The sequence below is a fragment of the Triticum aestivum genome, chromosome 7D (assembly GCF_018294505.1).
Source record: "Triticum aestivum cultivar Chinese Spring chromosome 7D, IWGSC CS RefSeq v2.1, whole genome shotgun sequence".
NCBI lineage: Eukaryota > Viridiplantae > Streptophyta > Magnoliopsida > Poales > Poaceae > Triticum > Triticum aestivum.
The window spans coordinates 13,625,478-13,646,740 of record NC_057814.1 but is presented as its reverse complement, the minus strand read 5'-3'; positions in this window follow the sequence as shown (position 1 = coordinate 13,646,740).

Below are 21,263 nucleotides of genomic sequence, written 5' to 3'. Positions count from 1 at the left end.
TGTCCAATGATCTACTCCTAGATCACTATTGTACTCCCTTGCCAAAATCAGTGTAGGGTATACAATAGATTTGGTACACAGCATGGCATACTTTATAGAACCTATGGCCGAGGCATAGGGAATGACTTTCATTCTCTTTCTATCTTCTGCCGTGGTCGGGCTTTGAGTCTTACTCAATTTCACACCTTGTAACACAGGCAACAAACTCTTTCTTTGACTGTTCCATTTTGAACTACTTCAAAATCTTGTCAAGGTATGTACTCATTGAAAAAACTTATCAAGCGTCTTGATCTATCTCTATAGATCTTGATGCTCAATATGTAAGCAGCTTCACCGAGGTCCTTCTTTGAAAAACTCCTTTCAGATACTCCTTTATGCTTTGCAGAATAATTCTACATTATTTCCGATCAACAATATGTCATTCACATATACTTATCAAAAATGTTGTAGTGTTTCCACTCACTTTCTTGTAAATACAGGCTTGACCGCAAGTCTGTATAAAACTATATGCTTTGATCAACTTAGCAAAGCGTATATTCCAACTCCGAGATGCTTGCACTAGTCCATAGATGGATCGCTGGAGCTTGCATATTTTGTTAGCACCTTTAGGATTGACAAAACCTTTTGGTTGCATCATATACAACTCTTCTTTAAGAAATCCATTAAGGAATGTAGTTTCGACATCCATTTGCCAGATTTCATAAAATGTGGCAATGTGCTAACATGATTCGGACAGACTTAAGCATCGCTACGAGTGAGAAAATCTCATCGTAGTCAACACCTTGAACTTTGTCAAAAACCTTTTTCCGACAAGTCTAGCTTTGTAGATAATAACACTACTATCAGCGTCCGTCTTCCTCTTGAAGATCCATTTATTTTCTATGGCTTGCCGATCACCGGGCAAGTCAACCAAAGTCCACACTTTGTTCTGATACATGGATCCCATGTCAGATTTCATGGCCTCAAGCCATTTTGCGGAATCTGGACTCATCATCGCTTCCTCATAGTTCATAGGTTCGTCATGGTCAAGTAACATGACCTCCAGAACTGGATTACCGTACCACTCTGGTGCGGATTTCATTCTGGTTGACCTACGAGGTTCAGTAGTAACTTGATCTGAAGTTACATGATCATCATCATTAGCTTCCTCACTAATTGGTGTAGGAGTCACAGGAACAGACTTTCCAATAAGGGAGCAGGTACAGTTACCTCATCAAGTTCTACTTTCCCCCCACTCACTTCTTTCGAGAGAAACTCCTTCTCTAGAAAGGATCCATTCTTAGCAATGAATATCTTGCCTTCGGATCTGTTAGAAGGTGTACCCAATTGTCTCCTTTGGGTATCCTATGAAGACACATTTCTCCGATTTGGGTTTGAGCTTATTAGGATGAAACTTTTTCTTATAAGCATCGCAACCCCAAACTTTAAGAAACCACAACTTTGGTTTCTTGCCAAACCACAGTTCGTATGGTGTCGTCTCAAACGGATTTAGATGGTGCCCTTTTTTACGTGAATGCAGCTGTCTCTAATGCATAACCCCAAAACTATAGTGGTAAATCGGTAAGAAACATCATAGATTGCACTATATCCAATAAAGTACGGTTATGATGTTCGGACACACCATTATGTTGTGGTATTCTAGGTGGCACGAATTTGTGAAACTATTCCACATTGTTTTAATTGAAGATCAAACTCGTAACTCAAATATTTGTCTCCGTGATCAGATCGTAGAAACCTTATTTTCTTGTCACGATGATTTTCCACTTCACTCTGAAATTCTTTGAACTTTTCAAATGTTTCACACTTATGTTTCATCAAGTAGATATACCCATATCTGCTCAAATCATCTGTGAAAGTCAGAAAATAGCGATACCCGTCGCGAGCCTCAACACTCATCGGATCGCATACATCAGTATGTATTATTTCCAATAAGTCAGTTGCTCGCTCCATTGTTCCGGAGAACGGAGTCTTAGTCATCTTGCCCATAAGGCATGGTTCGCAAGCATCAAGTGATTCATAATCAAGTGATTCCAAAAGCCCATCAGCATGGAGTTTCTTCATGCGCTTTACACCAATATGACCTAAACGGCAGTGCCACAAATAAGTTGCACTGTCATTATTAACTTTGCATCTTTTGGCTTCAATATTATGAATATGTGTATCACTTGATCGAGATCCAACGAACCATTTTCATTGGGTGTGTAACCATATAAGGTTTTATTCATGTAAACAGAACAACAATTATTCTCTAACTTAAATGAATAACCGTATTGCAATAAACATGATCAAATCATATTCATGCTCAACGCAAACACCAAATAGGTTCAACACTAATCCCGAAAGTATAGGGAGTGTGCGATGATGATCATATCAATCTTGGAACCACTTCCAATACACATCGTCACTTCATCCTTAACTAGTTTCTGTTCATTATGCAACTCCCGTTTCGAGTTACTACTCTTTAGCAACTGAACCAGTATCAAATACCGAGGGGTTGCTACAAACACTAGTAAAATACACATCAATAATCTATATATCAAATATACCTTTGTTCACTTTGCCATCCTTCTTATCCACCAAATACTTGGGGCAGTTCCGCTTCCAGTGACCAGTCCCTTTGTAGTAGAAGCACTTAGTCTCAGGCTTAGGTCCAGACTTCGGCTTCTTCACTTGAGCAGCAACTTGCTTGCCGTTCTTCTTGAAGTTCCCCTTCTATCCCTTTGCCCTTTTCTTGAAACTAGTGGTCTTGTTAACCATCAACACTTGATGCTCTTTCTTGATTTCTACCTTCGTCGATTTCAGCATCGCGAAGAGCTCGGGAATTACTTTCGTCATCCCTTGCATACTATAGCTCATCACGAAGTTCTACTAACTTGGTGATGGTGACTAGAGAATTCTGTCAATCACTATTTTATCTGGAATATTAACTCCCACTTGATTCAAGCGATTGTAGTACCCAGACAATCTGAGCACATGCTCACTACTTAAGCTATTCTCCTCCATCTTTTAGCTATAGAACTTGTTGGAGACTTCATATCTCTCAACTCGGGTATTTGCTTGAAATATTAACTTCAACTCATGGAACATCTCATATGGTCCATGACGTTCAAAACGTCTTTGAAGTCCCGATTCTAAGCCGTTAAGCATGGTGCACTAAACTATCAAGTAGTCATCATATTGAGCTAGCCAAACGTTCATAACGTCTGCATCTGCTCCTGCAATAGGTCTGTCACCTAGCGGTGCATCAAGGACATAATTCTTCTATGCAGCAATGAGGATAATCCTCAGATCACGGATCCAATCCGCATCATTGCTACTAACATCTTTCAACATAATTTTTCTCTAGGAACATATCAAAATAAACATAGGGAAGCAACAACACGAGCTATTGATCTACAACATAATTTGCAAAATACTATCAGGACTAAGTTCATGATAAATTTAAGTTCACTTAATCATATTACTTAAGAACTCCCACGTAGATAGACATCCCTCTAATCTTCTAAGTGATCATCGTGATCCATATCAACTAAACCATGTCCGATCATCACGTGAGATGGAGTAGTTTCAATGGTGAACATCACTATGTTGATCATATCTACTATATGATTCACGCTCGACCTTTCGGTCTCAGTGTTCCGAGGCCATATCTGTTATATTCTAGGCTCGTCAAGTTTAACCTAAGTATTCGGCGTGTGCAACTGTTTTGCACCCGTTGTATTTGAACATAGAGCCTATCACACCCGATCATCACGTGGTGTCTCAGCACGAAGAACTTTCGCAATGGTGCATACTCAGGGAGAACACTTATACTTTGATAATTTAGTGAGGGATCATCTTATAATGCTACCGTCAATCAAACCAAGATAAGATGCATAAAAGATAAACATCACATGCAATCAATATAAGTGATATGATATGGCCATCATCATCTTGTGCTTGTGATCTCCATCTCCGAAGCACCGTCATGATCACCATTGTCACCGGCGCGACACCTTGATCTCCATCGTAGCATCGTTGTCGTCTCGCCAATCTTATGCTTCTACGACTATCGCTACCGCTTAGTGATAAAGTAAAGCATTATAGGGCGATTGCATTGCATACAATAAAGCGACAACCATATGGCTCCTGCCAGTTGCCGATAACTCGATTACAAAACATGATCATCTCATACAATAAAATTTAGCATCATGTCTTGACCATATCACATCACAACATGCCCTGCAAAAACAAGTTAGACGTCCTCTACTTTGTTGTTGCAAGTTTTACGTGGCTGCTATGGGCTTAGCAAGAACCGTTTTCACCTACGCATCAAAACCACAACGATAGTTTGTCAAGTTGGTGTTGTTTTAACCTTCCCAAGGACCGGGCATAGCCACACTCGGTTCAACTAAAGTTGGAGAAACTGACACCCGCCAGCCACCTCTGTGCAAAGCACGTCGGAAGAACCAGTCTCGCGTAAGCGTACGCGTAATGTCGGTCCGGGCCGCTTCATCCAACAATACCGCCGAACCAACGTATGACATGCTGGTAAGCAGTATGACTTGTATCGCCCACAACTCACTTGTGTTCTACTCGTGCATATGACATCTACGCATAAAACCAGGCTCTGATACCACTGTTGGGGAACGTAGTAATTTCAAAAAAATTCCTACGCACACACAAGATCATGGTGATGCATAGCAACGAGAGGGGAGAGTGTGTCCACGCACCCTCGTAGACCGAAAGCGGAAGCGTTAGCACAACGCGGTTGATGTAGTCGTACGTCTTCACGATCCGACCGATCAAGTACCAAACGCACGGCACCTCCGAGTTCATCACACGTTCAACTCGATGACGTCCCTCGAACTCCGATCCAGCCGAGCTTTGAGGGAGAGTTCCGTCAGCACGATGGCGTGGTGACGATGATGATGTTCTACCGACGCAGGGCTTCGCCTAAGCACCGCTACGATATGACCGAGGTGGATTATGGTGGAGGAGGGCACCGCACACGGCTAAGAGATCCAAGGGATCAATTGTTGTGTCTATGGGGTGCCCCCCTACCCCCGTATATAAAGGAGCAAGGGAGGAGGAGGCCGGCCCTAGGAGGGGCGGAAGAAAGGGAGTTTGAGGTTTCCAAACCGACCGACCATTGTTCGGGACAGAGTAGTTCCACTCGTGAGAGTGGTTTCCAAAAATTTAGAAAAATTTAGAGTTTTTCTAAAGTTTTTGCCCAAGGGAGTAGGATTCCTACTCCTAGTTGGAGTAGGTTTCCTCCTTTCCTAGTCCAACTAGGAGAAGGGGGGAAAGGGGGCAAGAGGAGAAGGAAGGGAGAGGGGGGCCGCGCCCCAAACCCCTTGTCCAATTCGGACTGGGCTTGGGAGGGGCGCGCGCCACCTCCTGGCTGCTGCCTCTCCTTCCCACTAAGGCCCATTAAGGCCCAATACTTCTTTCCCGTATTCCCGTAACTCCCCGATACTCTGAAAAATACCCGAATCACTCGGAACCTTTCCGATGTCCGAATATAGTCGTCTAATAGATCGATCTTTATGTCTCGATCATTTCGAGACTCCTCGTCATGTCCCCGATCTCATCCGGGACTCTGAACTACCTTCGGTACATCAAAACACATAAACTCATAATATAACCGTCATCGAACTTTAAGCGTGCGGACCTACGGGTTCGAGAACTATGTAGACATGACCGAGACACGTCTTCGGTCAATAACCAATAGCGGAACCTGGATGCTCATATTGGCTCCCACATATTCTACGAAGATCTTTATCGGTCAGACCGCATAACAACATACGTTGTTCCCTTTGTCATCGGTATGTTACTGCCCGAGATTCGATCGTCGGTATCTCAATACCTAGTTCAATCTCGTTACCGGCAAGTCTCTTTACTCGTTCTGTAATACATGATCCGCAACTAACTCATTAGTTGCAATGCTTGCAAGGCTTAAGTGATGTGCATTACCGAGTGGGCCCAGAGATACCTCTCCGACAATCGGAGTGACAAATCCTAATCTCGAAATACTCCAACCCAACAAGTACCTTCGGAGACACCTGTAGAGCACCTTTATAATCACCCAGTTACGTTGTGACGTTTGGTAGCACACAAAGTGTTCCTCCGGTAAACGGGAGTTGCATAATCTCATAGTCATAGGAACATGTATAAGTCATGAAGAAAGCAATAGCAACATACTAAACGATCAAGTGCTAAGCTAACGGAATGGGTCAAGTCAATCACATCATTCTCCTAATGATTTGATCCCATTAATCAAATGACAACTCATGTCTATGGCTAGGAAACTCAACCATCTTTGATTAACGAGCTAGTCAAGTAGAGGCATTTTAGTGACACTATGTTTGTCTATGTATTCACACATGTATCAAGTTTCCGGTTAATACAATTTTAGCATGAATAATAAACATTTATCATGAAATAAGGAAATAAATAATAACTTTATTATTGCCTCTAGGGCATATATCCTTCAACAACAGTGCACAAGACAAGGGGGTTCAAGTCGATGATCTTGGTGTCACACGTGTGAACTTCAAGCATTTACTCAAGTCTGATGAACCTTTCATTTTGGCATCTCAAGCAACCCAAGTGTACTATGTGCAAGATAAGCTTGATAAAGATTGGTATTCTGTTAGAAGCTTTCCTCATCCATGAGACCTGTATGATATGTTTGGAGTGGGAGATGAAGATTTTGACCACCATGATGCACCTACTGTGTCAGTTGCTGATCTGGATGCCAATGTAGATCTTAGTGTTGATGTTAGAAATATACCTCGTAGTAGGATGGATATAGATGGAACACTTGATCCTGTAGTTTAGCAACCAAAGTGTGTGCCTTTTCCTTTCATTTTTCAGTTACATGCTAATATACTTGATATCCAATGTGTCAATTCTAATGTGCTATAAATTTTCTTTTCAGGAAAAAAAATGGAAAAAGGAAGAGACGAAGACAATGCTGAAGCACGAGAGGAAGAGAGGCTAGCGAATCTTAAAGCAAGAAACGGTGAGGATTTTGCACGATTTGGGTCTTTCAGATTTGCAGATGCTAACGAAGTTTCTGGAGGCAAAGCCAGTCAGCACCAAACTAAAAGAAACAAGGTGATATAACATGTTTCTATTTGGTTATTGCATCTATTACTTCAGTTTTACATATCTTGTTTCGTTATGTGTAGAGCACCGTAGAAAAGCCTACTGTTGAAGTAACTTGAGTTCTTAGGTCCCAAATGACTAGAGATGTTGATGACATGCCAAGTGATAACATTGAAGAGCATGAAGGTACGTAGCTATTTTCCATGTTAGTTAAATGATGATATATAGCCTACTAACTATTTTCCATGTTTAGACCATGAGTTGGTTCAAGAAACGAAGGGGAAGAAGGGGGAAAACGCACTAGAATGCAAAATGTGTATGATAGATTGGGGACAGTCCCACCAATTTGTGTGGAGTACAATGGTGATGGACAACCAATTGGGGAAAATGCATCGGAGTTTTCAAACTTCATCTCCACACTTGTGAAAAGTAAAATATCTCTTGGGCATAAAGATTGGAGAAAGGTTGATGTTGAGCAGAAAAATCATTTGTGGAAAACCTTAAAGGTATAATCTATGATTTCTGGTATAACTTGCCCCTTTATCTCTAGATGACTTGTAGTATAACTTTCCCCTTTATCTAATACATCACCCTTACACTCTCCATTTACACTTGCTTGAAAGCAGATGTACTATGTTATGGATGACAAACTGAAGGATTGGGTAATGGGAGGCGCTGCGAAGAAATGGAGGGATTTCAAATCTGAGTTGAAGACTTTGTATTTTGATGAGAAGATGACCGATGGGGAACTTCAAGTTGTCCCAGATAACAGAGTTAGCCCAACTGATTGGAAAGAGCTTGTTGCTTTTTGGAAAACTCAAGCAGGGAAGGTACACTGCAAGAAAAAATGTGTAGTTTCCTGCAGTTTTGCTCTAATTTACAATTCATTGAATCAATATTTGTAGCAATGTAGCGAGCAAGGAAGAAAAAATCGAATGGAGATGGAATTATTGCATACATCAAGCAGCATGCTCGTGTTTCTCATGAAATGGTATATAATGATCTTATATAACTCTATTTTGCACCGTTTCTTGATTGTTATGAACTAATTATAAGAAAATGAATGTAGCATAAGAAGAATGGATATCCCCCTCAGAGACACGAACTGTTTATAGAAACACACACGTGCAAGAAGACCGGTGCCCCTTCAAGTGTGACTGCAACAACTATGTTTGTAAGTATTTGAGTTGCAACAATCTTTAGGCTTTGTACTTGTTAGTTTTTTCTGTAGAACATTGGAGTTATAGTCTTTAGTAGACACTATGTTGCTGATGTGTTCATGGATCATATGTTCTGTCTTGTAGAAAAAGATAGAAGAGAAGTCAAATGAGCGTCCAGAACTTTTAGAAAAAAGCATCAAGCAAGGTGACCTCTTTTCGCATGTCGCGGGAAAGGAGAGGAATGGGTATGTGAGGTGTATAGGTCTAGGACCAAGTGCTGCAGGTTTGGGCATGCCGGGTACTAGAAAGCTGAAATCCACGAAGCTTCAAATGGCCGAGGAAGAAGCAAAAGAAGCTCTGCAATCAAATGCAATTCTTGTCGAGCATGTAGATAAAATGGAGCATAATTTCCAAACAGTAGTTACAACTCTGAAGGATGAACTTCAACAAATGAGGAGACTGTTACAATCAAATGTGCAGTAAAATATTCAGTTCAATCCAGACTATGACTTGTCTCACTCTGGATATGGATATGGATATCGATATGAAGGTGGATATGGAGGTGGCCATGGAGGTGGATATCGACATGAAGATGGATATGAAGGTGGATATGGAGGTGGATATGGACATGAAGGGGGGTATGAACATGAAGGGGAGTATGAGCATGAAGAGAGTGCAAAATCTGCCACCCGCAGCCATGAGGTGCAGCAAGAGAAAGAAGCAACCATTTTGCATAAGAAGGCTGAAGAAGCACTCCTGCAAAAGAAGTTAACATCACCCACTCAGAAAAACTTTGTACTTTCTAGTACCGCTCTACATGAGGTGCTGCAAGAGAAGGAATCAACCATTTTGCAAAAGAAGAAGGCAACAGGGCTAACACAACAAAGTAAGGATGTGGCACTTCATCGCCACAAGATGGCAACAAGGAAGGAAGTTGCAATCACACAAAAAAAATCAGCAGGTCAGATTGTACTTTGTTTATATTTTGTTGCTCTTTCTTGTTTAGGATGACAAACACACTTTTTCTTATCTGAGTTCTTTTTCATGCTTACTCAGAAAGGAAAGGATGTGATCTTGTACAATGTTTATCGAGATCATAGTATCCCAGTGGCAAAAGCAACCATTCTATCAATTGATCGTAGAAAGGTGGTAGGTGGTCAGGAGCTTGGCTCTGAATATTGTGAGGTTGCCGTGAACTATGTAATAAAAAGGGATGCTATACTACCTCGTGGTGTTGGGAACATGACCACCAGGGGGCAAGTTCAAGGGCGATGTATCGCGTGGCCATACAAGCATGTGAGCTTTTGTTCTTATTTTCTTATGATTAAACTTACCAATGACGACTATGATGGTTGATTGCTGAAAAAGCTTTGCTTCTATGTATGCAGTTGGAAGTGGACAAGTCTATGGAAAAAGCAGGAATGCGACCACAAGCAGGCTGAGGAGGTAATATACATGTTTCTCTTGGCTGCTATGTGGGTGATGTTAACTTGCTGCATGGTTAATTGCTTGATCTATGTGACTGGGCCGATGGAGACTTTTATTGGATGTTGTTCTTGCATGTCCTGTGTATGCATGTTAGTGGTAGCTTTTACATGTCCGTTGAAAAGAGTATTTAGTTTGACAAAGTTCTTGATTTGTTCTTAAATGCCAGTCCAATTCTGAATCTGCTGCTGAAAATTTACTATTTCTGAATTGCATGTTAAGTCACCAAGTTCCACTACTGTATCAGACTATTTTGCTGATTTCCTATTGAAATATTGATTGCTTGATGCCTTGTTCGCTACTACTTGGCAGTACATGAGCAATATTTGTGTTCCTGTATACTAGACGATGCATAGGCGCATAGTTTTGTTTGTCAAAAAATTGCAACTTTGTACTATGGTGTATTCTTTTGTACATGTGTCATATTATTCCTTGAGATGCAAAGAATGACTACTCTCCAGGTCTTTGTAAATGTAACTTGAGTTAAACTGTAGCATGTCAACTTGAATGTTAATTTAAATTCTGAAACACGAGCTCCCTATTGAGTATCCTATCTGTTGCAGGTTTCCCAAAGGTACACAAGTCGATGAAGGTTTCGAAGATTTTCAAACTCCTGAAGATTTGGAATACCTACAACAGTTGGTGGAGTGATTATGTAATATGCTTGTTTAGTTTGTGAAACCTGGACACTTGCTCCACTCCTTTTGCTGGTTGTTAAGCCACTGTGCTCATTTTGGTTGTGTGGCACACCCAGAAACATGTACTTCCCCATTTGTCGCACTATTTCATTTTGTTGGTTGTGTGGCACATTTTAAAATATATATGCACTGTACCTTTTGTGGCACAACCTCCATATATATATATATATATATATATATATATATATATATATATATATATATATATATATATTTGGTTGTTAATTATGTTTATCCAATGATGTTTTAAGGTTCTGGATGAGGCCTGGAGTTATTTTGATTGAAGTGTATGGATGAGACATATATGTGACTTTGATAGAAATATGTATAAATTGTACGTGTGATATGTCCTGATTGCTTGAACATATTAAATGGATATTACATAGGGGACGCCTAGACCAATTAGGTAGCGAAATTTGCATACTGGCAAAATAACTGCCGGGTCAACACTCTTCTGCCGGCAGTTTGACTGCCAGTAATTGATGTTCCACGTGTCTTGCCTAATCTGCCGGGAGAAAAGAAACTGCCGGCAAATAAATGCACTAGGGCAGTTGGACTGCCGGGAATATTTTATCTGCCGGGACAAGCAATCCCCGGCAGCCGTTCTCGTGGCAGTTCTATCTGCCGAGAGAAATATTGTCCCGGCAGATAGTCTGTCGCTTAAAGTGCTTTCTCACGGCTGTTTACATGTCGTTGCATCAATGTTGTGGTGTAGTGTCTCAAAAAAGCCATTATGTGTACCTAAGGGTGACCAGGGCGTAAATAGTCGGTTATAGGTTCATAGTAGCATACACCACATAAGCAATGCACACATGTTTTACATTTAGCTGGAATAGGTATTGATATGCCGCACATAAACATGTACACCACATGCATATGCAATGGACGCAATTTTAGCCTTCTCTTGGAATTGCTATTGTAATGTTGTCGAAACCCGCGAACATCCTGGGACTTGGAAGCATCGGAATTTCTGACTACATGACCTTGCTTTCCAGACAAAGACACATTCCCATTAGTGGTTAGCTTGAGAATTACTATTCTTGTGTGCACCGTCAGAGAACAAGCACACTTGAAAGCGCTACTTTGTATGTACAAAGTCGAACAATCTCAGTCTCCTTCACTCTATTTTATTCTGTTAAGACACACTAAACATTTGGTAATAGTCAGTTCATTGTTGTATGTTGCAATAAATAATATCCACAACTATGAGAACATCATCAATGACATTTTTTTAACCAGTGAAATTTTTATTTAAGATATTATTACAAACAATTAACAGTGGGGAACACATTCATAAGTTATCATAGTAACTAAGAAAGTAATATCTTATGCGCAAAAAAGGTACTCGAGTATAGGAGACTACGGAAATAATACAAATGACAAGCTACACTAAATAAAAATACACAAGCATGAGAGACCAAAATGCATACTTGATGTACACCTACACTAAATTAAGCTGCCAAATAATGGAAAGTATCACCCCCAAGAAACCTGGGTTGCCAAATGTGCACCAATTCTTCATCAATGTATTTTCCGTCCGAATATGAACAAGTAGTAAGATAGTCCACCAAGATGTGTGGTTCCATCAGTAGTCCTTAGGTAATCATGGCCCTTGCAATGTGCCATGACTCTTATGTTCTTACAAGGTTGAAGCAGTTGGCAATGCGAATGTTTTCGAGGGGAAGCATGGCTTCACATACACTGCTGGTGCCAAGGTGGCCTCCATCAACAAGAATATCGGGCTTAGCCAAAAATTCACCTTGGGCACTACAGTGGTCAATGAGAAGGTCAAGGGGATGGATCAGAAGTTCCAGGTCTTCAACAAGACCAAGTCACGTTGGCTGTAGCCGAGTAGATGGTGAGCAGCGTGGGGTCCGCCAGCATGAAGAACATGTACGTCCTCACAAGTGTGTCATGGGCAACCAACATGGTTAGCAAGGCTGCCACCAACGTCAACACAGTGACAAAGGAGAGGATGTCGGCCAAGGACTAGCAGAAGGAATTTGGGGGCAGCTCGTACACTCCAATCCGCTGATCATCTCATGTTCCTTGGTGCGTCTCATCATGTTGTATTGGTGTATTAGAAACATAGATATATAACACATCAGACCATCCTCCTGCATGTAAACTTTTGCAGGTTTTTGTGTCAATACAAGAACATGCTGCTAGTGGTCACATTATATTATAGGTGTTTATACTATGTTCAAGATTGCTTTAGAGTAGAATTAGAATGAACCTTTTACTTTATTAAAGTTGTGGAAGGGTGTTGTAATAATAATTCTGGTGATGTGTGGTTCCTAGGAGTTGTTTAACATGGCCGGGGCTATGTTCTCAGTCACCATATGATAGTTAGCTCTCAGGGAAAGAGAGCCGTTTAGTTCATGCGGCGTATGAATATATTTCTTACTCAACAAGTGACTATGCATTAAATCTGCTCTAGCTGCAACATTGCCGATAGTCCATGTCAGCAATTTTCTAAGAATTATCATGCCATATTTTTGATAGAATGAATGAGAATATGTGACAACATGGATCAAGGTATAACTGAAATGGATCTTTTGTTGTTAATTTGTGGAAGGGTGATGTAACAATATTGCTAATGTTGTGATGTTCCTGCGGTTCTATGTTGTTAACGTTTAGCCCTAGCTCTGTAGAAATGTACTACATTAAGGGAGAGTATGATCATAGCAAAACAAAAATGTCCATTTGTTACTTATGGAAGTATTGCATTGCTTGCATCAAAGCATCCCTCCCATGGTTGTTGCACCACATGGTATGAAATGACAATGTAATTATGACCCTAATTAAGCCTGAGAGGAGAGATGGAACTGGATCATAACTAGAACAAAATCATCATACGTACTAGAGGACTTGGACTAGTTGGAACTTCTTTCGAAACGTTGTCGGAACTCACATTCATCCTAGGATTGGGAAGCATCGAAATTTCTGACTGCATGTCGTTGCTCTCCTAATGAAGAAAAATTCAGCATGGTGGTTAGGTTGAGAATGACTCTTCTTATAAAGATTACCATTATGATACTAAAACACCGGGTTGGATTATTTCTGAAATTCTTTGAAATAGAACAACTACAAGGTTCCACGTTGTGTGTTTGTTCCGTTAAGACACAATGATGTAGATATTTGTAAATACCAACGCACAATGTAAAAAATTGTTAGAACATTTTTGGGGTCTCTTATATGTTCGGTGAAATGTATGTTCATCATATCTATCTATTTATTTTATACTGAGAAATAATAGGAATCGAAAGGGACAGGCGAAGATTTCTCCAGAAAAATCAAATCATCTAGCCACCAGGTGGACCCTCATAATTACATAGTATTATTTAGTGGTTCGGGTTTAATAGTTCTTAACTTTTTGGAGAATGTAATATTACCAGCACATTGATTGGATCCCAAGAAATAAAAGGTAACCCTCACAAACATAGAATTACCATAAAATCTCTTGGAGACATCTTCTCCTTGGTATCAATTTCTGCAAGATGAAATACCTTCAAGACTTTAGTAAAGATACAACAATTTTACTAGAGCAGAGATAACGCTACTCATTCACCTTCACAGACTTGATTACCAAAAAAGGTTTCTAAAAGCTCCTTGAGTAGCCCATCCAAAAAGATGTGAAACTGTGAGCGTTGAACGTGCTTAGGCCAGGATTATCCCCAAAAAGTGCAGTAGTCGAACCACAATGTTGTGAAAGCACTGTAACTCCACAAAATAAACCCAACAAAAGTAACATGACACAATAGCATAAACTTGTCAAGATCCAAATAATCGGCCCTTGGAAGAAATAACACTCCGTGTCTCCATGGCACTGCCACAACGAACCAGAGTGATTTATTCACAAAAGTACCAAGAAGATTTCTATATGTGACAAAGACTCCTAAATTTCTTGAAGATTCGAGGTCCTCCACCTCCTAACGTGAAGATGGCATATGGAGGCAAGGGGAATAATAATTCCATGAGGCGGCTATACAACCTTTCTTAACCCACTGTGTCAGCATGATGGCCCTTTTTTGACTTGATGAACTTTTCTTTCACTTGATGACCTCTTAAGGCCCAAACTGGCCCAACAAGGGGCACACAAAATATCCAACTGGGCTATATCTCGCTCATTATGAGTTATACCCTGGTCTCACCTCCTTTAATCAGGCTCGTGGGCCAGCCATTACTCTAGATCATTTTTCTTCTGTTTTTCTATGGGTTTTTTTTCGTTTCTTCACATGTTTTTCCTGGTTTACTTCTGTTTATCATATTTTCTTTGTTTTTTCACTGGTTTTCTTTGGTTTTTTGGTGTTTCTTCGTCTATTTTTGTTGTTTTTTCCTTTTATATTCCTTTTTTCTACACATCTACACTTTTACACAATGTACATTTCTTTACACGTGAATCATTTTTTTGATACACATTGACCATTTTGAAATACAAAATGCACATTTTTTACTAATTGTTTTGAACATTTTCTGAACACATGCTCGACATTTTTGAAATAAACTTTCAACATTTTCTAAATGGCAATAAACATTTTTCCTTTATTTTTCTTTCCCTTTACTTTTCTTTCTATTTTTATAGCACATAACTATATTTTTTCTACACATTTTACATTTTTCGTATATATCAGGAACATTTCTATTTAGCTTTAAGATTCTTAAAATACATGACTAACATGTTTTAAAATACATGTTTTTGATGTCTATGTTTTTTTGATACACACCGTATGCTTTTGGTGTACATCTACACTATTTCTATATATGTTGAAAAAAAATACATGATTAACATTTTTTGTAAACACAAGTTTTTGAATTGTTTTAGAATACATGTTAAAAACATTCAAATACACGTTAAAACATGTTTTTGAATGGTATAAAATATTTGTTCGAACTATGGTTATATTTTTGTAGATTGTATAAGCATTTAACAAAAATGTCATAACATGCTTTTAGAATGCGTGAACATTTCTGAAGGTGTAACGTACATATTTTTTGAATGGTACAAACTTTTTTTTTACATTTTACAAACATTTTACAAAAATGTCACAAACATGTTTTTGGAATGCGTTACCATTTTTAGGTGTCACAAACAATTTTTGATTGCTATCAACATTTGTTGTGAATTAAGCTTACAAACGTTTTACACTGCATTGACATTTTATATAATTCATGGTGTTATGATTAATTTTATATTTTGGAATATATGTATAAAAATAGTTTCCAAATAAGAACCACAGAAAAAAACTGAAGGAATGTAACAAAACTAATAAACAAACTAACTAACTAACTTCAAAAAACAAACTAACTTGGAAACTACCTGGGCCGGCCTATTTATAGCGAGGCCAGACATGAGTGGACACTTTGTCTCGCACTAAGAGGGACATAGTGGCTCAGGGCGCGGCCATGTACCGCCTGCAATGACTCCTATGCGTGGGTCGCCTGCAGTGAGGCGGTACACAGCTGGCTTGGTAACCACGTGGCGTCGTCATGCTGACGCCATGCTAACATCACATGTTTTTTTTTCTTTTGCTGTTTTTGTTCAACTAATTTATTTAACTGAAAAATAAATAGTTAATTCTTTTTAGAAGTGTTCAGCGCTAGTGTAAAAAAGTGACCAGTCAACCTCTGTAAATGTTTGTACCATTCAAAAAGTATGTGAGATTACAAAAAAGTCATGCTTTCTGAAAAATGTATGCGACACTTAAGAAAAAAGTTATATATGTCAAAAATGTTTGTTTATTTGAAAAAAAGTTAATCATGTGTTTGTAAAATGTTAAACATGTATAAAAATATTCATCATTTATACAACAAATATACCGTGCGTATGAAAACAAATAATATATAGGGTGAAAAAGAAAAAAATAGGAATAGAAAAGAAACCCAAAGAAAAGCATTGAAAACTGAAGGAAAAAAACAAAGAAATACGAAAAAAAATGTAAAATGGAATGCCCAAAAGAAAGTATAGAGACACGGAAGAAAACCCGAGGAAAACCTTGCTACAAATAGTGGAAAATCCGCAAAAAAATAGCACATAAATTCATGCTACAGTGTTTGGATGGCCCGGTATCCCCTGCTCTAGGCGATTCGTAATAGTAATTGGTACGTGTGACACATAGCCCTGACACATAACCCTTAATTAGTTGGTCGTGCCAAAGTGTGATTATACTTGTACATACAATATACTATTATCTACTCCCTCGGTTCCTAAATATAGGTCTTCTTAGAGATTGCAATACAAACTACATACGAATGTATATAGATATATTTTAGAATGTAGATTCACTCATTTTGCTTTGTATTTAGTATTCAAATCTCTAAAAAGACTTATATTTAGGAACAGAGGGAGTAGTTATTTGGGGGCACCAATTTTTTTGGGCCCTGCGCAGTTGCCCACCTCAGCCACCTCCAGACGGGCCTGATCTTATGGTTTTTGCACCATATAGTATCAAACAGCAATGTTTGTTTCATGTAATAGCCTTTATATTTGAGCATGAAAAGAGATATAGAACATGATGATAGCTTGCAACAAAGCCATCGTGCATACCTGAGGCCGAGCCAGGCATAAAGTTTAGTCAATGATAGACGTAAGCTTTGCACTTCATAAACCACATGCGTACTCAGTTGACACAGGTTTTACCCTTAATTGTATCCGCTTCTGCAATGCTGTAGAAACCTACTAACAACCTAGGACTAGGAGTCATCAGAATTTGCAACTGTACTAACCTAGATTCCTAAACGAAGTTACATCAGTATGATGGTTAGATGGAGAAGGACTCTTCTTTAGGGGATCATCATGGAACTAGCACAGCCGATTCAGGTGGTACAAGATGTCTTTAAACTGGAATAATATAAACATCCCACACTCTGTTTTTTTTTTCGTTAAGACACGTTGAAAATTAAGTAATGGCCACTTTGTACGTTGTCAACAGCACTAACATACAGTGCATAGTGTCACAACCGTGAGAACATAATCGGTGGTGCTTTTTCAGTTTTATGTTATACTATTACTAGCAAATATGTCCATGCGATGCAACGGGAGATAAAATAGTATGCATTTAAAGTCAGTGAGAATTATATGTGGGCACACGAAAAAGAAACATTTAGCTTATCGGTTTCGCCGCGTGTGGAGGAATCAACCTGCTATTTTTTCATTCATTGATCGATGGCATTTAAGAGTTTGCGCATGAGTTATTCAATCTACTATTCCTTTCAACCCTTTTAATCGAGGGGATTTTAAGGTATGAAGTTTCTGAATATTCTAAGAAATATGAACAAATTTTTAAATGCTGAACAGTTTATAAAAAATTAACTACACTTTTAATATTCAAAAACATTTTATGAAAACCCCAATTTTTTAAAATAAAAACATGAACATTTATTTAAAACGGGAACATGTGTTGACAATTCATAAGATTTTTAGAAAATGTGTATCTTTTCTACACGAACATTATTTTTAATTTTGAAATTTCACGAAACCATGAATATTTTTCAAATTTGGAGAATTTTTGGAAACACCATTTTCTTTTTATGAAATTCCGAACAATTTCGAAAAACAATAATTTCTTAAAAACTGGGCAACTTTTTGAAATTTTAGAATTTTTTAAAAATAGCAACAAAATTTTGGAATTCCGAACATTTTCCAAATTTTCTTTTTTTATTCTGAACTTTTTTGAGAACTTTCAATTTACGAAATAAATTCCAAAAGAAAAATAAACTTGGAAGGGAAAAAAGATATAGGAAAAGGAGAATCAAAATAGATGTAAAACACAGAAGAAATAAACATTATATGAATTTGTGAACCTTTTTTTAACGGGAACATGTGTTGAGAATTCATAAGATTAACAGAAAATGTGTATCTTTTATACACGAACATTATTTTTAATATTAAAATTTCACTAAAACAGGAATATTTTTCAAATTTGGGGCACTTGGAGCAGAGGAGGGAGAACCTCGCCGCGCCGCGACCACTGCCCGCCAGGACCTCGCTGCCCGAGCAGCCGAGGGATCCGGCCCGCACCTCCCGCGCGCGCCGCTAGCCGAAGGACGACGCCGCCTCACCAACCGGGCCGCCGCCCGGCTTCCGGGGTCCAACGCAAGCGAGCGACGCGACGAAGCCCCGCCGCCACCGTCATCAGCAGTCGTCCAGGCGAAGCCCGACGACTCCCTCGGCTGACAGCAGGGGAGGAGGGGTGGAGGGAGCGGCGCCTAGGGAAACCCTAGGGGCCCTCGGGTCGCCCGGGGGAGGACGACGCGAGGGGAGGGGAAAGGAGCTTCCGGGGTCCAACGCAAGCGAGCGAAGCGACGAAGCCCCGCCGCCACCGTCATCAGCAGTCGCCCAGGCGAAGCCCGACGACTCCCTCGGGTGACGGCAGGGGAGGAGGGGTGGAGGGAGCGGCGCCTAGGGAAACCCTAGGGGCCCTCGGGTCGCCCCGGGAAGGACGACGCGAGGGGAGGGGACAGGTTCTCCCTCTCTCTGCTCTCCCTTGCTGGATTCGCCTGATTCCGGGCCTCTGATCCCCGGATCCGGTGCCGGCGGGGTGCTCCCTGAGCTGGTGGTGCTGTACGAGCCCGGGGGAAACCCCTGTTGGTATTCCCAACACGGCGGTGGTGGCGCCCCTTTTGCGTCGGTCTGCCCGTTGGAGTTGCAGCCGTGGGCTCCCATCCACACCCCGGCCATGCCTCCCGGGCGAAAGCTCAAATCCCGGCGTGGGATGGACGGCGGCGGCGCCTGGTGCGTCGTGTCCTCCTTGGAGGCGCCCTCTGGGGAAGGTTGGTGCTTTGGGGGCGTGTAGCAGCTGCAGGTGGGCGCCTGGCGTCTGTAGAGTCGATGGCGTATATATTCGGTGCAGGTTTCAGATCCAGCCACAAGTTGCTCAGCGGCGGTGTTTTGCAATGCCCCGGCGGGTCGGCGCCCTCGAGACAGGGCGGAAGGGGATCGGGTTCCCCTTCCTGGCAGCAGCAACGCCGTTGGTGCCGATTCGGCTGGTTCCTGAGTTCCTCGGACCTAATCTTCGCCATGGGGCTTGGCAGCTTCTTCCTTTCGGCGACTCTCCTGGCGGCTTACCCTCTTCCATCGGTTCCCTACGGCGTCTGCGTCGCAGCCTCCGTGTGTGTGCTCCGGCGTGATGTTGGTCGTGATCCATGGCTGGCCCGGACTTGAGGCCAACCTTGCTTTAGCTCTCGGGTGAGCGTCTCTACACTTTGACGGTTCGGCGCCTTCGAGCCTAGGCGAGGGGAAGGGTTCCCCTTCGGTGTTAGAGAAAGCATGTGTTAAGCCATCTCCAGTTCCTGGTTTCAGTCATGTGCCCGACCTATTCTAGCGGCTGCAGATCCTCGTGGCTTCTTCCGTAGTCGTTTCAGGGCCTTTGTGTAGTGGGCTTATCCTCAATTAGCTGCACTTCATTGTAATTTTCCGTTCGCTGGTTGTAGGTGTAGCGTTGTAAGCTGTTCTGCTTTCTCCCTTGTATCCTTTAGCCGTTGCTTTGTTCGTGGTCTGCTCTTGTACTCCTGGCCGGTTGATGGCTTTGTTAATTCAAAGTCGGGCTCCTCTGGAGCCTCTGTTCCAAAAACAATTTTGGGGCACTTTTTGAAATGCCATTTTATTTTTTGACATCCCTAACAATTATGCAAAACAATATTATTTTTGAAAAGGGCAACTTTTTATAATTTCCGAATATTTTTTGAAATAGAAACAAAATTTTGGAATTCTGAACTTTTTTGAGAATTTTAGTTTACGAAATAAATTCCAAAAGAAAAATAAACTTGGAAGGGAAAAAATATATAGGGAAAGGAGAATAAAAATAAAAGTAAAACATAGAAAAAATATAAATGGGCCAGCCCATTATTGTTTGCCCTGTGCGAAATTCTGACTATTTATCGCACTGTGCGGAAAATAGAGTTTTGCCAGAAGCATGGGCAGAAAAATAAGTGGGCTGGCTTTGCTGGGCCACCACATGCAGCCCACGTACAACAGTTCTTTTTCTAGCAAACAAACGCATAAGACTTTAGTACCACCTCGTGTAGAAAGTTTTTTTTTTCCAACGGTGAACGATTTTTTTTCCCGACGGTGAACGGATGAAAATATAGGCGAAACACACCTTGCTTTATTAGTAGGTATAGATATAGATATAGATATAAATATAGATATAGATATAGATATAGATTGTAGTGAATTAACAAAACGTGTCACAGTAACTAAACTAAAATCTTGAAAGAAACTCAAGTATAGAAGACCTCAGAAACAGTACAAAAACGACAAGCTGCACCATAACGTACGGGTGCACATGTACAAGAGACGAAGCCGACCCTTGATGTTATTCCTAGAATGAGATTAAGCTGCTAAATGCTCAGACATGCCAACAACCCAACACCATAAACCTAGCTTGCGGAATTTGCTCCATCTCTTCATCACTGTATAAAAACATTAATTTTTACTGAATAGAAGATGAAATAAGTAGTAAGATAGTTGGCGGGGACGTGCAGTTCCACCGCCGCTCTCCGGCCAATCACCACCTTATGGTGCGCTTGTATGTGATGGCCATTTCCCGCCACACGGTCTGTCGGTTGAGTTAGAGTAACACGAAGGGTGTTTTACAAAGACATGGTGTGTCAGGCTTGTAGACGTGCCCCTGTTTCCCTTCTTTATGTTTTCCACGAAACAGAATGTCGCCCCCTTTATATATAAAGCCACAAACGGCTGAACCGATTCAAAATGATGAGAAAATCCTCGTAAAAGCAGGTAAAAAAATGGCATTCAAGCTAGTTGCACCCCAACACCAAGCAAGAAAACAGGAGATGTCACACCTAACATAAGAGACCCTAGACA